We start from the raw sequence: 22115 nt of genomic DNA on the forward strand, positions 1-22115 counted from the left end.
AAACCCAGTAAGGGAGCCATAAACAGTAGAATACCAACACCCACAGGGGAAAATTTGGCAGGCTCCAAAACACACCGAGATATCCAAAATGGTGAAATGAAGAAAAAGATCCCAAATGAAAGAACAAGAGACCTCTACTGAAGATAAGAAAAATGAAATGCAGTTAAGCAAATTATCAGAGGTAGAGTTCAGAGCCATGATTATGAGAAAGCTCAACAGCATGAGTAAGGACATGAGCACCATGAGTAAAGATATAGAGACATTGAAAACCACCAAGTGAAAATGAAGAATGGCATAGCGGAAATAAAGAACACATTGGAAGGACTAACCAGTACAGTAGAGGAAGCTGAGGACCAGATCAGTGAATTAGAAGACAGGGTAGAAAAAAGTCAAACAATCAGAAAACTGAAAGAAAAAAAAACACAAAACAAATAAAAAACAGAAAGATAGCATAAGAGAACTGTGGGACAACTGGAAATATAATAAGATTCGCATCATAGGAGACCTCAAAGAGGATGAAAATGGGCAAGGGTTAGAGAATATATTTGAAGAAATAGTGACAGAAAATGTTCCTAACTTGGTGAAGGAAGAACGCATTCAAGTTAAAGAAGCACAGAGAGCCTCAAGTAAGAAGAACCCAAACAGGCCCACACCAAGACACTTGGTAATTGGAATACCAAAAATCAAAGACAAAAAGAGAATCCTAAAGGCAGCAAGAGAAAAGCAAGAGGTTACCTTCAAAGGAAACCCCATAAGGCTCTCAGCTGACTTCTCAACAGGAATACTACAGGCCAGAAGGAAGTGGCATGAAGTAATCAAGGTCATAATAAACAAGGATCTGAATCCAAGACTACTCCACTCAGCAAGGCTATCATTCAAAATAGAAGGTCAAATAAAGAGCTTTCCAGACAAAAAAAATAAAAAGCTAATGGAATACATTAACACCAAAGCAGCACTGCAAAATATGCTAAGAAGACTGCTGTAATTAGTAGAAGAAATATGAAGAAAATATAACCACACTAAACAAAAATGGCAATAAATAAGTACACATTAATTATCACATTAATTGTGAATGTTATAAATGCTCCAATAAAAAGACACAGAATAGCTGACGGGATAAGAAAGCATGACTCACATATATGTTGTTCACAAGAGACCCACAACAAAAGACTCACATAGGTTGAAAGTGAAGGAATGGAAAAAAATCTTTCAAGCAAACGGAAAGGAAAAAAGCTGCGGTGGCAATACTCACATCTGATCAAATAGATTTCAAAAGAAATACCATAAATAGAGACAAAGTAGGACACTACATAATATTGAAAAGATCTATGCAACAGGAAGATATAACTTGGTAAACATATATACACCCAATATAGGAGCACCAAAGTATATTAAAGATCTTCTGGGGGACTTAAAAAAAAAAACTCAACAGCAATACAATCACAGCAAGGGACTTCAACACCCCGCTAACATCACTGGATAGATACTCTAGATAAAAAATTAACTAGGAAACTCAGACTTTAAATGAAGCATCAGACCACATGAATTTAATAGATATCTACAGAGAATTACACTCTAAAATAGCAGAATTCACATTCTTCTCAAATGCACATGATACATTTTCAAAGATAGACCACATGTCTATCTTAGGATACAAACTAAGACTTTACAAGTTCAAAAGATTGAAATCATATCAAGCATCTTCTCAGATCACAATAGCATAAAAATATAAATCAACTGCAACAAGAATATGCAAAGACAGTTGAAAACATGGAGGCTAAATAGCATGTCATTAAACAACAAATAGGTTACCAAGGAGATCAAGGAAGAAATTAAAAACTTCCTGGAAAACAATGAAAATGAACACACAACAACACAAATTCCATGGGATGCAGCAAAATCTGATCTGACAGGGAAGTTTATAGCACTACAGGCCTACCCCAAGAAACAATAAAAATTTCTAATAGACTATCTAACCTCACAACTTAAAGAACTAGAAAGAAAACAAAAAGAAAACCCCAGAGCAAGTAGAAGGAAGGAAATAGTAAAGATCAGTGTAGAAATATATAACATGGAGACCAAAGAAACAAAAGAATCAATGAAAAAAAGAGCTGGTTCTTTGGAAAATAAACAAGATTGATGGACCCTTAACTAAACTCACCAAGAAACAAAGAGAGAGAACCCAAATACACAAAATCAGAAATGAAAGAGGAGAAATAATAACTGACACCACAGAAATACAATGGATTGTTAACAAATATTATGAATAATTATATGGCAACAAATTCAAAATCTAAGTGAAATGGACAAATTTCTAGAAACACATAGTCTCCCAAAACTGGACCGGGAAGAGATAGAAAATTTTACTAGACCAATAACAACAAAGGAAATTGAAGATGTTATCAAGACTCTCCCAGTAAACAAAAGCTCAGGCCCGAACAGTTTCACGGGGGTATTTTACCAAACATCCAAAGAGAACTAATAACCATTCTCCTCAAACTATTTGAAAAAATTCAAAAAGAAGGAAGACTTCTAAACTCCTTTTATGAGGCCAATGTACTTCGAATTACAAAACGAGAAAATAACACTACAAAGAAAGAAAACTACAGGCCATATTTCTGATGAACATAGATGCCATAATCCTGAACAAAGTACTAGCAAATCAAATCCAGCAATACATTTTTAAAACTTATTCACCATGACCAAGTGGGATTCATGCCAGGGATGCAAGGCTAGTACAATATTCGCAAATCAATAAATGAATTACACCACATAAACAAAACGAAAGATAAAAACCATATGATCATATCAATAGACGCTGAGAAAGCATACGACAAAATCCAGCACCCATTTCTGATAAAAACTCTCAGCAATCTGGGAATAGAGGGATCATATCTTGACATAATAAAGGCTATATATGAAAGACCTACAGCCAACATCATACTCAATGGGCAAAACTAAAAGCATTTCCCTTAAGAACAGTAACAGGACAAGGATACCCACTTTCACCATTTTTATTTAACATAGTACTGGAAGTCTGAGTCACAGGAATAGACAGGAAGAAAAAATAAAAGGGATCTATATTGGAAAGGAGGAAGTGAAACTGTCATTATTTGCTGATGACATGATATTATACGTAGAAAACCCCAAAGACTCCATCAAAAATCTACTAGACTTAATAAATGAATTTAGCAAATTAGCCAGATACAAAATTAACATCAAAAAATCGACAGCATTTTTATTCACCAGTGATGAACTCACAGAAAGAGAAACTAAAGAACAATCCCATTTACCATCGCAGCAAAAAAAATTAAGATATCTAGGAATAGACTTAACCTAAGAAATAAAGGACCTATTCACAGAAAACTACAGGACATTAAAAAAAAGAAATAGAGGAAGATATAAAAAAGTGGAGGCACATACTTTGTTCATGTATTGGAAGAATCAACATCATTAAAATGTCCATACTACCTAAAGCAACCCCTATCAAAATACCAATGACATACTTAACAGAACTAGAGCAAATACTTCAAAAGTTCATATGGAACCAAAAAAGACCCTGAATAGCCACAGCAGTCTTGAAAAAGAAGAACAAAGTTGAAGGGATCACATTACCAGATTTAAGGTTATACTACAAAGCCACTGTAATCAAAACAGCCTGGTACTGGCACAAGAACAAGCAGATAGATCAATGGAACAGATTAGAGAACCCAGAAATGGACCCAAGACAATATTCTCAATTAATATTTGACAAAGTAGACAAGGGTATACAGTGGAATAAAGACAGCCTCTTTAATAAATGGTGTTGGGAAAATTGGGCAGCTACACTCAAAAAAGTGAAACTAAACCATCAACTTACTCCATACACAAGAATAAACTCAAAATGGATAAAAGACATAAATGTGACTCATAAATCCATAAAAATTCCAGAAGAAAATGTAGGCAACAAAAATTCAGACATCATACACAGTAGAATTTTCACTGATACATCACCTAAGGCAACAGAAACAAAGGAGAAAATGAACACATGGGACTACATTAAACTCAAAAGCTTCTGCACAGCAAAAGAAAGAAGCACCAAAATGGAAAGACAACCCGCTCTATGGAGAGCATATTTGACAATGATACATTTAATAAGGGGTTAATTTCCAAAATATATAGAGTGCTCATACAACTCAACAATAGGAAGACAAAGAACCCAATTAAAAAATGGGCAGAGGCCCTAAATAGACACCTCTGCAAATAGGACATACAAATGGCCAAGAGACATATGAAGAAATGCTCAACATTACTAATCATCAGAGAGATGCAAATTAAAAAACTATGAAGTATCACCTCACACCTCAGAATGGCCGCCATCAACAAATCATCAAACAAGTGTTGGCGAGGGTGTAGAGAAAAGGGGACTCTACTACACTGCTGGTGGGACTGCAGACTGGTGCAGCCACTATGGAAAACAATATAGTGTTACCTCAAAAGATTAAAAATTGAACTTGCATTTGACCCTGTGATCCCACTTCTTAGAATATACCCCAAGAAGCCTGAAACACCAATCAGAAAGAACATATGTACCCTCATGTTCGTAGTAGCACTATTTACAATAGCTAAGATCTGGCAAGAGCCCAAATGTCCACCATTAGACAAATGGAAAAAAAATGCTGTGGTACATATACATAATGGGGCACTATGGAGCTGTATGAAAGAAAGATCACTTATCCTTTGAGACGACATGGAGAGACCTGGAAATATTATCCTAAGAAAACAAACCAAACAGAGAAAGACAAGTATTATATGATCTCACTTATTTGTAGAATATAATAAACTTAAGAGTCTGAGGAATGGGGTAGTCCCAGAAATGTGGAAATGGAATACAGACTGACAATCCTTAGAAAAGGAGGTGTGGGGGAGAGATAAACCACAGAGCTTATATACATGTATGTATGAACAATGGACATGGACAGCAAAGCAGGTGATAGGGCAGGGAGGGATGGGAGTCGTTAATCAGTGGGGGGAAAAGGGAAACATCTGTAACAAAAATAAATGAATTAGAAAAATAAAAAGAAGTAGAGTGAGAAAATGTTTATTGGTCTCAGTATATAGTTTTCATTTTTGTTTTAGACATTTTTTTTTCTTTGCACCTGGAAAGGAGCTGTGGAGATCACACACACACACACACACACACACACACACACACACTTTTAAAAATACATTTTTATTAATTTTTTAGAGAGAGTAAGGGAGAGATAGAAACACCAATGTGAGAGAAAAACATTGACCAGCTGCTTCCTGCATAGCTCCCAATGGGGAATGCGCCCACAACCCTGATGAGGAATCAAACTGAGACCTCTTAGTCCATGGGATGATGCTACATCTACTGAGCCACACCAGCTGGGCCACATACACCCATTTTTTTTAAAGCTATACAACACCCTCACATTTTGAACTTAACCATGATCTCCATGATTACTCTTAGGTTGTCCCTACATCTTAGGAAGTGCACCAATTATTTTAAATAATTATAGTCAACAGAAGGCCCTCCAACCATACTTCCTCTTTGACTTTCTTCAAGTATCCAGTATTGTCTCTAAAATGATTAGGACATACAGAAGAAGATTGAAATGGAAAAGGATAATATAAACAACTTCAATTTTGGTAATTTTTATTTAACAAAAAATTAAAGCAAATATACAATGTTTAAATTCATAGTATAGGTTTCATGGATGTTTGTTATCTTTTCTGTGATATTCTTTTAAACCAGGGCATGTGATTTGAAATCTTACAATTAGTTTATTTGTTAATTACTTAACCCACACAACAAAGGTTATCAAGTACCTATGGCACACCTGGATTTGTGCTAAGAAATGAAATGCGAAGAGAAGACTCTGCCCATGTACTGTGGCTGACTATCATATGAAATTCCTGTGGTAGTTTTCCCCACAAAAGAGTTGATTTTTGTTGTTGTTGCTAATCCTCAGCCATGGATAATTTTTTTTATTGATTTTTATAGAGTGAGAGGGACGGAGAAAAAGAGAGAAAAAGAGAGAGAGGGGGAGACAAAAATCTATGTGAGGGAGACACATTGATTGGTTGCCTCCCACATGTACACTGACCAGGGCCAGGAATTGCACTGCAATCCAGGCATGTGCACCTGACTGGGAATCAAACCTGTGACCCTTCAGTGCACAGACTGATGCTCTAATCATTGAGCAAAACCACTCAGGGCATAAGATTTTATTTTTAATTAAGAGTGAATGACAGTGAGATCTCTTTATGGAGTGTTTGAAAATGGTCTGTCTATTTACATCTTTTAAAAATTTTTTTATTTATTAATTTGTTTTTGTTACAGATGTTTCTCATTTTTCCCCCATTGACACCCTCCTCCCCTTCCTGCCTGCTTCATCCCCAGCTCTGTTGTGTTCATTGGTCATGCATACATGCATGTAAGTTCTGTGGCTTATCTCTTCCCCCACAAACCCCCCTCCTCTGAGGCTTGTCAGTCTGAACTCCACCTCTATGTCTCTGGGTTAATTTTGCTCAGCAGTTTGTTTAGTTCATTATTTTCCACAAATAAGTGAGATCATGTGATATTTGTCTTTCTCTGCTTGGCTTGTTTTGCTTAGCATAATACTCTATAGGTCCTTCCATGCCATCTCAAAGGATAAGAGATCTTTCTTTCTTACAGCTGCATAGTATTCCATTGTGTACATGTACCACAGATTTTTAATCCACTCATCTACTGATGGACACTTGAGTTGTTTCCAGATCTTAGCTATTGGAAATAGTGCTGCTAAGAACATAGGGGTACATATATTCTTTCTGATTGGTATTTCATGTTTCTTAGGGTATATATTCCTAGAAGTGGAATCACGGGGTTAAATGAAAGTTCAATTTTTAATTTCTTGAGGTAACACAATATTGTTTTCCATAGTGGCTGCACCAATCTGCATTCCCACCAGCAGTGTACTAGAGTCCCCTTTTCTCCACACCCTCACAAACCCTTGTTGATTGATGATTTGTTGATGGGGCCATTCTGACAGGTGTGAGGTGATACTTCACAGTTTTTTTAATTTGCATTTCTCTGATGATTAGTGATGTTGAGCATTTCTTCATATGTCTCTTGGCCATTTGTATGTCCTATTTGGAGAGGTGTTTATTTAAGTCCTCTGCCCATTTTTTAATTGAGTTCTTTGTCTTCCTATTATTCAGTTGTATGAGTACTCTATATATTTTGGAAATTAACCCCTTATCTGATGCATCATTGAAGATTATCGTCTCCCATATAGTGGGTTTCCTTTCCATTTTTATGGTTGTTTCTTTTGCTGTGCAGAAGCTTTTGAGTTTGATGTAGTCCCATGTGTTTATTTTTTCCTTCCTATTTACATCTTGATAAAGGACAAAATGCCTTTTCTACTTATTTCCTTTTCCTCTCTCCCATCTTCCTTTCCAAGATTAGTGCAATGGTAATTTTTTTTCTCTAAAATAGCAAGTCTTCATAAAGTGTCTGAACGAACACATTCCATGAAATAAAATTACTAAGTATTTTGTCAAATAAAAAACTTGGGAGATTTAAAGCAAAATCTAAGAATGCTGAGTGTCATGGTTCAGTTTTTAAATTGGGTTAGCATAACTAACAAGTTTTTGGACAAATTATGAGAACATTATTATTATTATTTTTATTATTATCTCAGCTCATGATGGTTTCTTAAAAAGGAGCTATACTCCTTAAACTAAATGTTACAAAATGATTATGTCAGTGTCACCAGGCCCAAACAGTGAGTATGAAATTGAAACTACAGATTTGAGTATCATGCATATTCACTCATGTTTTTTCTTAACACTGAACAGTTAATAATTTGCTGGAACAGGAATTTTGATTACTACTCAGTGACATGAAACCTGAGGAACTTCATTCAGCCAGCCAGTTGGCAAATGCTGCCTTCATGTTATTAAATTGATCTTTACCAGTATTTCTATTATACAACTTGAAGCAGTCCCCTAAAGCATCTTTACCTAACTCCTCACAGAATGGTATTAAAGAGCTGTCTTTTGAAACCTCATAATTCCTTCTATATTCAGATTCATATACTCATAGTTTCCATGGTGAAGATCAAGAAAACAATAACCAACAAAGTGTAAATGACTGAAAGCATGGGATCTCAACATTGTGCCATTACTGTGAACTCAATAATGAATGGTATTGCGCATGCATTGTCGCTATGGTTATAGATAACACATTCATAATTTAGTGCCTGATTTTGATTTTTCATATCATTTACAAGTTTGTTTCATTTAGAAATATGTCAACTGATGTGGTCATAAGTTATGGAAACAAAATATTATCTTCATTATCTATTCTGGAACCTTGAGTTGCAACGTGGTAGGAAAAACAAAACAAAACTGAACAATGGAAATGAGGGGCCTGAATCCTGGCTGAACTTAGAGTACCACTTTGCTTTTTTGTGTGATGTTTTTCTATGAAGAATTTGTAATGCGGCGAATACTATAGATTAAATAACAGAGTTCAACTGCTTGTCCTAATGCATTTAGTAGCTGAGTATGAAAAGGAAATGGGATTCTATGAAATATTTATTCACTTCAGTCCACTTCAATATTCTGCGCTCCAGCAAAGATGGGCTTGTAATTCTAATTTCATAAAAATGCAGTGGAAGCTCTGGACACAGGACATCTCTGTGCATCTTTATTAATGTTCTTTTTCAGTTTCTTCTTTAATCATTGTTAGGTGGAGGAACAATTAATTTTTGCCCAAGTCCCTCTTTTGAAGCCTTAGTTCTTACTTTGGCCAGTTTATATTCCATGCTAGCAGTCAGCTCCTTTGAGCGGTCCCACCCCCACACAGATACACACCCTTGCCTCTGAGGAGGCTTCGTGCCTGCAAATGACAAGACATAGTGGAGTGAATTGGCAACCTAGTCTCCAACTACCCACCAGATTCTGCTCCATTAAAATGAAAAACAGTGGAAAGAATGAAGATCATTTAGTTGTACATGATTCCTTTTGAGCAATCTCTAGTCAGTTCAGGATACTTCCTCTTTACCCCCCCTCTCCCCTCTATCATCTGTCTGCATCCATGTAGCTCTGAGCACAGCATTAAGAATACTTTAAAGACTCCAAAATGGCAGCAGAGTAAATGGAAGCTATACAGACTATCTCCCAGGACCAAACTGGAATTACAATGAAAATAAAAACAAATCATCAGGAAAAAGCAACAGAAAAGCAGCTTGGAAGACCACATAACAAGGGACACTGAATCAATCCTGGAAGGCTTGCGGAGATGTGAGAGGGGGGCTGGGAGCCAATGGTGGACAGCTCGGCAACTACACAGTGGCCTTAGGTGGGAGCAGCGGCCTTAGGTGGGAGTAGTGCCCTAGGGTTAAACTCCCAAGCAACTCCATAGTGCAGAGCCAGGAAAGAGGCTAAAATAGCCACAGACACTTATTTTGGTCTCCGGCAGAGGGAGGGCAGACTAGACTGGAACTGTGTGGGGACACTCGGGATTTGGAGGGCACGCAGAGCTTTAGCTGAGTTGTGGTCACTCAGGACAATGGTTTTCTTACTCCTTCCCAGGGCTCTGGAGAGAGGCGGTGCCCCACCCCTCTGAGATTCAATCCCACACAATGGCCATTGAAATAAAAATTGAGGCCCATTAACAACAGCCATCTGCCCCACCTTTGGGAAATCCCCTTACACTGAGCACCTGAGGGAGTTTTTCATTCAACTGAGAAGCCAAGGCTCTTCAGATAACTGCTACTGATAGCCTCCAGGCCAAAATCTAGAAGATAACTGTACCATTCCTGGGCTAGCAACTCTATCCAGGAAAATAAGACTTGACAGTGGTGTTTATCATGGGACCTACCTGGCTAATCCAAACCCAGGAGAGGGTGCCACAAACAGCAGAACAACAACACCGAAAGGGAAATATTGGTAGGCTCCAAAGCCCACTGTGATAGCCAACATGGTGAAACAAAGAAACAAAAGCCAAATGAAAGAACAAGAGACCTCTACCAAAGATAAGATAAATGAGGTGAAGTTAAGCAAGTTAACAGAAATAGAGTTCAGAGCCATGATCTTGAGGAAGCTCAACAGCATGTGTAAGGACATGAGCACCTTGAGTAAAGAAATAGAAATGTTGACATTAAAAACCAGCAAGAAGAAATAAAGAATGACATATCAGAAATATAGAACTCATTGGAAAGTCTAAATAGGAGAGTTGAGGAAGCTGAGGACCAGATCAGTGAATTAGAAGATAAAGTAGAAAAAAATCAAACAATAAGAAAACCAAAAGGAAAAAACAATTAAAAAACAGAAAGACAGCTTCAGAGAACTGTAGGACAACTGGAAATGTAACAATATTCTCATCATAGGAGTACCCGAAGAAGAAGAAAATGAGCAAGGGTTAGAGAATATATTTGAAGAAACAGTGACAGAAAATTTCCCTAATTTGGTGAAGGAAGAAGGCATTCAAGTTCAAGAAGCACAGAAGGCCCAAAATGAGAAGAAACCAAACAGGCCGACACAAAGACACAGAGTCCTCAAAATGACAAAATTAAACACAAAGAGATAATCCTAAAAGCAGCAAGAGATAAACAACAGGTTACCTACAAAGGAAACCACATAAGGCTCTCAGCTGACTTCTCAACAGAAACACTGCAGGTCAGAAGGGAATGGCAAGAGGTAATCAAGGTCATGAAAAACAAGGATCTGAATCCAAGACTACTCTACCATATAAGGCTATCATTCAAAATAGAAGGTCAAATAAAGAGCTTCCCAGACAAAAAAAAAAAAAAAAAGGCTAACGGAACACATTAGCACCAAACCAGCACTGCAAGAAATGTTAAAGGACTGCTGTAATTAGCAGGACAAATAGAAAGAAAAATAGAAACACACTAAACAAAAATGGCAATAAATAAGTAACTATCAATAATCACCTTAAATGTAAATTGATTGAATGCTCCCATAAAAAGACACAGAATAGCTGATTGGATAAGACAGTGTGACTCATCTATATGTTGTTTAGAAGAGACCCACCTCACAACAAAAGACTCACATAGGTTGAAAGTGAAGGGATGGAAAAAAAATCTTCCAAGCAAATGAAAGGAAAAAAGAGCTGAGGTAGCAATACTCATATTGATAAAATAAATTTCAAAATGAAGGCCATAACTAGAGACAAAGAAGGCCACTACATAATATTGAAAGGATCTATCCAACAGGAAGATATAACCTTGATAATCATATATGCACCCAATATAGGAGCACCAAAATATATTAAAAATCTTGTGGAAGACTTCAAAGGAGAAATCGATAGCAATACAAATCATAGCGGGGGACTTCAACACCCCACTGACATCACTGGATAGATCCCCTGGACAAAAATTTAGCAAGGGAACACAGACTCTAAATGAAGCACTAGACCAAATGGATTTAATAGATATCTACAGAGAATTACACCTCAAACCTGCAGAATTCACATTCTTCTCAAGGGCACATGGATCATTCTCAAAAATAGACCTCATGTTAGGACACAAACTAAGTCTCCACAAGTTCAAAAGATTGAAATCATATCAAGCATCTTCTCATATCACAATGGCATGAAACTATAAATCAATTGCAACAAGAACATGCAAAGACATTTGAACACATGGAAGTTAAATAGCATGTTATTAAACAACAAATGGGTTACCGAGAAGATCAAGGAAGAAATTAAAAACTTCCTGGAAACCAATAAAAATGAAGACACAACAACACAAAATCTATGGGATGCAGCAAAAGCAGTTCTGAGAGGGAGTTCATAGCGCTACAGGCCTACCACAAGAAACAAGAAAAATTTCTAATAGACTATCTAGCCTCACAACTTAAAGAACTAGAAAGCAAACAAAAAGAAAACCCCAGAGCAAGTAGAAGGAAGAAAATATTAAAGATCAGAGCAGTAATAAATGACATAGATTCAAAAAAAAAAAAAAAAAACAATTCAAAACATCAATGAAATAAAGTGCTGGTTTTTCTAAAAGATAAACAAGATTGATGGATCATTGGCTAGACTTCCAAAAAACAAAGAGAGAGGACCCAAATACACAAAATCAGATATGAATGAGGTGAAGTAACATCTGATACCGCAGAAATACAGAAGATTGTTAAAAACTACTATGAACAATTATATGGCAACAAATTCGACAATCTAAGCAAAATGGAGGAAATTCTAGAAACACATAGTCTCCCAAAATTGGACCAGGAAGAGATAGAAAACTTGAACAGACCAATAACAACAAAGGAAATTGAAGATGTAATCAAGACTCTCCCAGCAAACAAAAGCCCAGGCCCCGATGGCTTCACCGGGGAGTTTTACCAAACATTCAAAGAACTAATGCCCATTCTCCTCAAACTATTTCAAAAAATTTCAGAAGAAGGACGACTTCCAAACTTGTTTTATGAAACCAACATGATTCTGTTTCCAAAACCAGAAAAAGACACTACGAAGAAAGAAAACTACAGGCCAATATCCTTGATCAACATAGGCACCAAGTCCTGAACAAAATACTAGCAAATCGAATCCAGCAATACATCAAAAACAAATTGTTCAACATGACCAAGGGGGATTCATTACAGGGATGCTAGGCTGGTACGATATTTGCAAATCAATAAATGTGATACACCACATAAATAAAATGAAGAATAAAAACCACATGATCGCCCTGGCCTGTTTGGTTCAGCGGTTGGAGCGTCAGCCTGCGGTCCTGAGAGACCGGGGTTCAGTTCCCGGTAAGGGCGCGTACCTCAGTTGCAGTTTGTCCCCGGCGCTGGTCGGTTGTGCGGGTGGCACCCACTCAATGTGTTTCTTTCACATCGATGTTCCTCTCTCTCCCTCCCACTCTACCTGAACAAAAAATGGAAAATGTCCTGTGTGAGGATTTAAAAAAACAACAAAAAACCCACATGATCATATCAATAGATGCTGAAAAAGCTTTTGACAAAATATAGCACCCATTTCTGATAAAAACGCTCAGCAATGTGGGAATAGAGGGATCATATCTTAACATAATAAAGGCCATATATGAAAGACCTACAGACAACCTAATACTCAATGGGCAAAAACTAAAAGCATTTCCCTTAAGAACAGGAACAAGACAAGGATGCCTACTTTCACCACTCTTATTTAACATAGTACTGGAAGTCTTAGCCACAGCAATCAGACAGGAAGAAAAAAATAAAAGGGATCCTAATTGGAAAGAAGGTGGTGAAACTGTCAATATTTGCTGATGACATGATACTACAAGTAGAAAACTCCAAAGACTCCATCAAAAATCTACTAGACTAAATAAATGGATTTGCAAAGTAGCAGGATAAAAAATTAACATCAAGAAATCAATGGCATTCTTATACACCAATGATGAACTCACAGAAAGAGAAACTAAGAAAACAATCCCATTTACCATTGTGGCAAAAAAAAAAAAAAATTAAGATATTAAGGAATAAACTTAACCAAAGAAATAAAGTACCTATTCGCAGAGAACTACAGGTCATTGAAAAAAGAAATAGAGGAAGATATAGAAAAGTGGAAGCTCATACCCTGTTCGGCGATTGGAAGAATTGTCATCATTAAAATGTCCATACTACCCAAACAATCTATAGATTCAATGCAATCCCCATCAAAATACCAATGACATACTTCACAGAACTAGAACAAATACTTCAAAAGTTCATATGGAACCAAAAAAGAACTTGAATACCACAGCACTCTTGAAAAAGGGAACAAACTAGGAGGGATCACATTACGAGATTTCAGATTATACTACAAAGCTACTGTAATCAAAACAGCCTGGTACTGGTGCAAGAAGAGGCATATAGACCAGTGGAAAAGAACAGAGAACCCAGAAATGGACCCAAGGCAATATGCTCAATTAATATTTGACAAAGGTGGCAAGAACATACAGTGGAGTGAAGACAACCTCTTTAATAAATGGTGTTGGGAAAATTGAACAGCTCACACCATACTCAAGAATAAACTCAAAATGTATAAAAGATTTAAATGTGACTCATGAGTCAATACAAATTTTAGAAGAAACTGTAGGCAACAAAATTTCAGACATACACAGCAGAATTTTCACTGATACATCCCTTATGGCAACAGAAACAAAGGAGAAAATGAACACATGGGACTACATCAAACTCAAAAGCTTCTGCAAAGCAAAAGATACAATCATCAAAATGGAAAGGCAACCCACTGAATGGGAGAGCATAATTGCCAATGATATATCAGATAAGGGGTTAATTTCCAATATATATATAGAGAGCTCATACATCACTGCGAAAGGAAGACAAAGAAGCCAATGAAAAAATGGGCAGAGGAACTAAATAGACACCTCTCCAAACAGGACATACAATGGCTAAGAGACATATGAAGAAATGCTCAACATCACTAATCATCAGAGAGATGCAAATTAAAACAACAATGAGGTATCACCTCACACCTGTCAGAATGGCCACCATCAACAAATTATCAAACAACAAGTGTTGGGGAGGGTGTCAAGAAATGGGGACTCTAGTACACTGCTGGTGGGAATGCAGACTGGTGCAGCCCTATGGAAAACAATATGGTGTTACCTTAAGAAATTAAAAATTGAACTTTCATTTGACCCAGTGATCCCACTTCTAGGAGTATACCCTAAGAAGCCTGAAACACTAATCTGAAAAAATATATGTACCCCCATGTTTGTAGCAGCACTATTTACAATAGCTAAGATCTGGAAACAGCCCAAATGTTCATCAGTAGACAAATGGATAACAATGAATTGGTACATATACACAATGGAGTACTATGCAGTTGTAAGAAAGAAAAATCTCTTATCCTTTGAGAGGACATGGAGGGGCATGGAAAGTGTCAACCTAAGCGAAACAAGCCAAACATAGAAAGACAAGTATCAAGTGACCTCACTTAATTGTGGAATATAAGGAACATAACAGTCTGATGAATGGGGTAGTCCCAGAGACGTGGGAGTAGGGTACAGGCTGACAATCCCCAGAAGAGGAGGTGGGGGAGAGATAAACCACAGAACATATAGGCATGTTTGCATGAACAATGGACATGGACAACAAAGCTGTGGACAGGGCAAGGAGGGAAGGAGAGGGGCAATCAGTGGGAAAAAAGGAGAAACATCTGTAACAGAAATAAATAAATTAATTAAATAAAAATAAAAGAATACTTTGACAAGGGATTCATTTTAATCAGAATTTCTCAAAATGGTTGGAAAGAAGACAGTTTTTTGTCTTGAATTCCAAAATAAAACATGATCTGAGTAGGAGAAAAATGTTTTCCCAAAAAATCTTTTGATGCTGAGTCTTATAAGATTGCCCCATTCATAGAATTTCCGAGTAGGAAAGAGGGTGTGGCATTCGCCATCATTCATTAAGAAAGAATTCGTCAAGCCTGCTTAAAAAAGTGGTTAATTTCTCCCCACTTACAAAAATGTTAAGGGAAGCAACTTCGGAATTTAGTTAGACATTTGATTAAGGCTCTCTCCCCATATTATGAATGTGATCTTGCATATATCTTTAATATCTAGGAGTCTATTTTTATGTGTATTGTAGAGATAATACTTAAATTAGGGAGATGTGGATATTAAATGAGGTAATGTAGGTGAAAATGCTTCTTTCTGTACTGATTTATATGGGTAGACAATAACATTTGAAGTGAATAAAGACAGAGTTTAATGTCTGTAAGAGTGGGACCTTAACCTTGGGTTACATTAGGGTTAGAGGCAATCTCTAGACAGGCGTAACATGCATTGAGCCCTACATTCTGTATATGCCCCACATGTGCACACCCATTTCTCAAGCCAGGTAGGCTTTGAGCTGGAGTGGAGGAGGGAAAGTTGCATTAGGGCCTCCATGCATGCTCTCTCTGTGTGCTTTCCTCCCTGAGGCCTCCCACTCCCTCTGATGCAGCGGTGAGCTCCTACAGCCCTTGCTTGCAGATCACACAGGCTTTCCTCAGTCATAATTATCTTTTTAAAATTTTTTTTTATTTAATTTTTTTTTATGAATTTTTATTTATTTTTTTGTTACAGATATTTTACCTTTTTACCCCATTGGCACCCCCCACCCCACCACCCCTCCACCCTGTCCCCGGCTTAGTTGTCCATGTCCATTGGTCATGCACACATGCATATAAGTTCTGTGGTTTATCTCTTCCCACCCCCCCACCCCCCATCCCCTCTTCTGAGGGATGTCAGTCTGTGCCCTACTTCAGTCATAATTATCTTAAAAACTCTGCAACATGATTATACTCCCAAGAGTTCTGGCTGTACGTATTTGGTTTACATGTCTCTCATATTGCATCCATAGGTTCTCTCTCAATCTCTCTCTCCATTGCAATATATCTGTTAAAGAAAATGGGTTCTCTGTTCAGTAGAGCTTTCTACATTCTGGATTTGGCTACTTACATCCCCATGTTTTTAACCTTTCCTTTACCTCATGTATTTCCTATAAATTTGTAGCTAGATCCAGAGACTTACTATATTCAGGTTAAATGTTTTGTTACGAATACCTTACAGATATTGCTGTGTTCTTTCCACTGCATCTTCAAGGGCCATGTTTTTCTTTTTTGGTGACATTGAAATTGACGAGTGGGAGTTGGAACATGGTCAGCCTGATTCATTCCTCATAAAGTTTATCTAATGACTTTAAAACCCACTGGCCATTACTTCTAGACCTATTATTCCATTAAGGTTTGCAATACACTAACATTCTAATTCTATCGTTTCTTTTTTAATTTATTGGCTGGAATTCTTTTATAAGTAAAAACTTGTAATCATCAAGCATTCCATTACTCTTAGGTATAACAGGAATAGGAACGACTATATAAATATTTACAAGTTTCACTTTATCACTTCTCAAAATAATAAGTTTGTTTCCTAATAGTCTTCAAAGGTGATCAATGATGTTAATACAGTTTTTATTTCTTAATGTAATTACAAATGCATAAATTTTCACATATTTAATATATTTCAACTCATTATGGTTACTCTCCTATTTAACATCAATTCTTGGCCAGTGGAACTGCCTACAGGTTGGCTATTAAATCCTTTTAACATGACCCCAGTAACCTTGAATAACATCCTTGTTTTCTCAACACAACAAAAATGTTCCTGATTGATCATGAACATTTTCTGGCCCAGATCTGGAATCAGCCATGTCTTCAAGCAGCTCTGTTTTATTTTATTGGGAAATGACATGTAGAGACCATTGTCTGGATGTTAGAGGTGGTCAGTACAACCAGGTTTATTGTTGTTCCTTGGCATTTCTAAAAAACAGAAGTAGAAAATGCATTTTACATTTAGGAAAAAAAATATGAGTTTATTAAAAAATTTCCAAATCAAATTTATGATTCTGTTGTGTTAATTTTTTTATTTTATATTTGTATCTTACTTCTCTTATGCTGAACATCTTGTTTCCCAAATAGAATGGTTTCACAACAAATGTAACATTTTACTCTTGATATGATTGCTAAAAATAGTTTTAAATTTCCTTGTAAGTCTTGAACTTAAGCTATATTCCAACTATAAATGTACTGTCAAATTATACTGTTTAATGTCACTTGAAATGTTGTTTTCTGTGATTAAATCAACAACTCAATAGATAGGATTGTTTTGTTAATTTTGATTTTGTTTTAGAGACCGCTTTATAAATTTAATTTTTCTTTATAATTTTGCACCATATCAATAAACTATAGTGTCATTGGTCATTTTATTTATTTTTAGAAGTTCATCAAACTTTATTTTATTTTTAAATTTTTTCTTTAGAAGTTTTTTATATTCTAGAAATATTTACACTTTGCAATGTAAGTCGCAAATGTTTTCATTTATAGCAATTGAGTGTTTTACTTTGTTTTGGTGTTTTTGTCACATAACAGCTTTTTAAAAAGTAATCCAGTTTGTCTCTGGATTTTGAATTACGATTTGTAAATTTTTTCTCATCCCAACTTACAGTAATTTACTTAGATTTTCTTTCAGAAGTTGCATAGTGGGGTTACATTTAGCTCCTTGGTTGATTTTAAATTAATTCTCATGTATAGTATGAGGCATGGAGCCAATTTCATTCTCTTTTATACAGTTGTCTTAACACTGTTTAAGAAGTTCATTATTTCCCTAGAGATTCAAGATGCTACATCTACTATTTACTAAATTTTTAATTGCATTGAATTTATTTTCAAATTTCCTATTTTGCCCTATTTCTCTATTAATTCTCATGCTAATACCATGTTCTTTTATGTATAGTCTTTATATGTTTTAGTATTGGATAGAATTAGATTCCCACCTCATAATTCTTTTTTATGGTTTTCTGTTGCTATTACCAGTTTTTTCATCCTTTCCAATGAATGTATAATTACTTTATTCCAGCTTCAGAAAGAAAAGCTTTTTTTTTTTTAATTGAGATAACATTAAGTTTATAAATTAACTTAGGGAGAATTAACATCTTTATGAGGTTTAATTTTTCTATGTAAAAACAAATTATATTTTTTAATTTGTTCAACACTTCTTGTTTAACTTTCAATAATATTTCAATATTTCATCTCAGATCTTATATTAACCTGCTTGGGCTTTATTGAGCTTCTCAAATTTTCAGCTTGATGTTTCTCGTCATCTTGAAATATTCTTGACCATCATCTCTTAAAACACTACTTCTACCCCATCCTCTCTCCTCTCCTTCTGGAATTCCAATTACATGACTGTCAGATCTTTTTGTAATGTCCCATGTATTTTTATAGCTCCTTGTCATTTTCCACATGGGTTAGATATTTTTCAATAACCCTCTGTTCTACTGTCTAAAAATTAAACCCATCTACTAAGGACATAATTCCAATTATTGTTCTTTTTGTTTCAGTTCAATAATATTTTTGAAATATTTTATTTCTCTATTAGATTCTTTGTTTTATTTTTTATAATTTTTTGCAATTTTTATTAATTTATTTTTGTTAGATGTTTCTCCTTTTTCCTACCTAGACATGCTCTTCCCGATCCCAAACCTGCTCCCCCCCCTTCCCCGCCCCCACCAGCATTGTTGTCTATGTCCACTGGTTACACATATATGCATATAAGTTCTTTGATTTATCTCATCCCTCCCCGACATACCTCTTTTCTGGGGTTTGTCAGTCTAAACCGTACTCCTCTCTATGGCTCTGGGTCTGTTTTGTTCATCAGTTTATTTTGTTCATTATATTCCACAAATAAGTGAGATCATGTGGTATTTGTCTTTCTCTGATTGGCTTATTTCACTTAACATAATACTCTCCAGGTCCCTCCATGTCATCTCAAAGGATAAGAGATCTTTCTTTCTTACAGCTGCATAGTATTCCATTGTGTACATGTACCATGGCTTTTTAATCCACTCATCTACTGATGGACACTTGGGTTCTTTCCAGATCTTAGCTACTGTAAATAGTGCTGCTATGAGCATAGGGGTACATATATTATTTCTAGTTGGTGTTTCAGGCTTCTTAGGGTATATTCCTAGAAGAGGGGTCACTGGGTCAAATGGCAGTTCCATTTTTAATTTTTTGAGGTAACACCATAATGTTTTTCATAGTGGATGCACCAGTCTGCATTCCCACTAGCAGTGTATTAGAGTCCCCTTTCTCCACACCCTTGCCAGCACTTGTTGTTTGATGATTTGTTGATGGTTACCATTCTGGCAGGTGTGAAGTGATACCTCATAGTTTTAATTTACATCTCTCTGATGACTAGTGATGTTGAGCATTTTTTCATATGTCTCTTGGCCATTTGTACGTTATTTTTGGAGAGGTGTCTATTTAGGTCCTCTGCCCATTTTTAAATTGGGTTCTTTGTTTTTCTTTTGTTGAGTTTTATGAGTACTCTGTATTTTGGGAATTAACCCCTTATCTGTTGTACAATTGACAATTATGCTTTCACATAAAGTGGCTTTCCTTTCCATTCCGATGGTTGTTTCTATTGCTGTGCAGAATCTTTTTAGATTGATGTAGTCCCATGTGTTCATTTTTTCCTTTGTTTCTGTTGCCTTAGGCATTGTATCAGTGAATATTCTGTTGTGTTTGATGTATGACACTTTGTTGCCTACATTTTCTTCTATGATTTTTATGGATTTATGAGGCATATTTAAGTCTTTTATCCATTTTGAGTTTATTCTTATGTATGGTGTAAGTTGATAATCTAGTTTCATTTTTTTGCATGTGGCTGTCCAATTTTCCTAACACCATTTATTAAAGAGGCTGTCTTTACTCCATTGTATGCTCTTGCCACTTTGTCAAATATTAGTTGAGCATAATGTCTTGGGCCTATCTCTCGGTTCTCTGTTCTGTTCTATTGATCTGTATGTCTGTTATTGTGCCAGTACCAGGCTGTTTTGATTACAATGGCTTTGTAGTATAGCCTGATATCCGGTACTGTGGTCTCTCCTACTTTGTTCTTCTTTTTCAAGATTGCTATGGCTATCTGGGGTCTTTCTTGGTTCCATACAAACTTTTGAAATATTTGTTCTAGTTCTGTGAAATATGTCATTGGTATTTTAATGGGAATTGCATTGAATCTACAGATTTGTTTGAGTAATATAGACATTTTAATGATGTTAATTCTTCCAATTCATGAACAATGTATATGCTTCCACTTTTTTTTATAGCCTCCTCTATTTCTTTTTTCAATGTCCTGTAGTTTTCTACAAATATGTCCTTTACTTCTTCAGTTAAGTGTATTTCTAAGTATCTTAATTTTTTTTTTTTTTTTGTCACGATGGTAAATTGAATTGTTTCTTCAGTTTCTCTTTCTGTCAGTTTATTATTGGTGTATGAAAATGCTGTCGATTTCTTGATGTTAATGTTGTATCCTGATACTTTGTCAAATTCATTTATTAAACCTAGTACAAAGAAAGCAGACTACAGACCAATATCCCTGATGGACATAGATGCCAAAATCCATTATAAAATATTAGCAAATGTGATCCAGCAATATATAAAAAAACAGTTATTCACCATCACCAAGTGGGATTCATCCAAGTGATGCAAGGCTGGTATAATATTTGCAAATCAATAAATGTGATACATTTTTAGAATGAGATGGCAGCAGACAGGACCAGAGGGAGGGTGAGTATATGAGAGTGAACAAGTGTGTGAGAGAGTGTGAGTGGATGTGAAGGTGGACAACCAAACCCAAGCAGTGCAGAGATGAGGAGCAGAAAGTTTCTGTGCTGTGGCTGGGAGAAGCCTGCTACCATGGAAAGTGGCCCTTCAGGGTGCTTCTCCCTGCACCTTGGGGAGGTCCTACCATTTTGGAAGATCCCAGGTCTTCCCAGGGAGGAGGCAGTGGGAGCGGCTAGAGCCCAGCAACCTGAGCCCACCAGCACTCCTGGCACCATCAGACCAGTGGACACTCCGTGTCAACACAGACCAGAGCACAGTAGTGGAGTTCCCAAGGTGCTGGTCCCTGAAGCCACAGACAGCCCAGAACCATCCCCCACAGTAGCAGCCTGATCAGAGTCAAGATATACCCCCAGCAACAGAGTCTGGGGAGCAGACATCCATCCCCAGGCAACAGAAGCACAGACCAGCAGCTGAGACCCATCCCCAAAAACTACACCAAAAGTTGAGCAGGAGTTGAGCCCCACAGGGCAGTGGCACTACCCAACCACCAGCTGTGCAGAGGCTTCTGAGTTTGATGTAGTCCCATGTGTTCATTTTCTTCTTTGTTTCTGTTGCCTTAGGTGATGTATCAGTGAAAATTCTGCTGCATATGATGTCTGAAATTTTTTGTCACAGAACTAGAACAAATACTTTAAAAGTTCATATGGAACTAAAAAATACCCCTAATAGCCACAGCAATCTTGAAAAAGAAGAACAAATTTGGAGGGATCACATTACCAGATTTAAAGTTATACTGCAAAGCCACTGTAATCAAAACAGCCTGGTCCTGGCACAAGAACAGGAATATAGATCAATGGAACAGAATAGAGAACCCAGAAATGGACCCAAGACAATATGCTCAATTAATATTTGACAAAGGGGGAAAAAGCATACAGTGGAAAAAAGACAGCCTCTTTAATAAATGGTGTTAGGAAAATTGGACAGCTACATGCAA

This window comes from Molossus molossus, unplaced genomic scaffold (genome assembly GCF_014108415.1).
Source record: "Molossus molossus isolate mMolMol1 unplaced genomic scaffold, mMolMol1.p scaffold_m16_p_9, whole genome shotgun sequence".
Classification (NCBI taxonomy): Eukaryota; Metazoa; Chordata; class Mammalia; order Chiroptera; family Molossidae; genus Molossus; species Molossus molossus.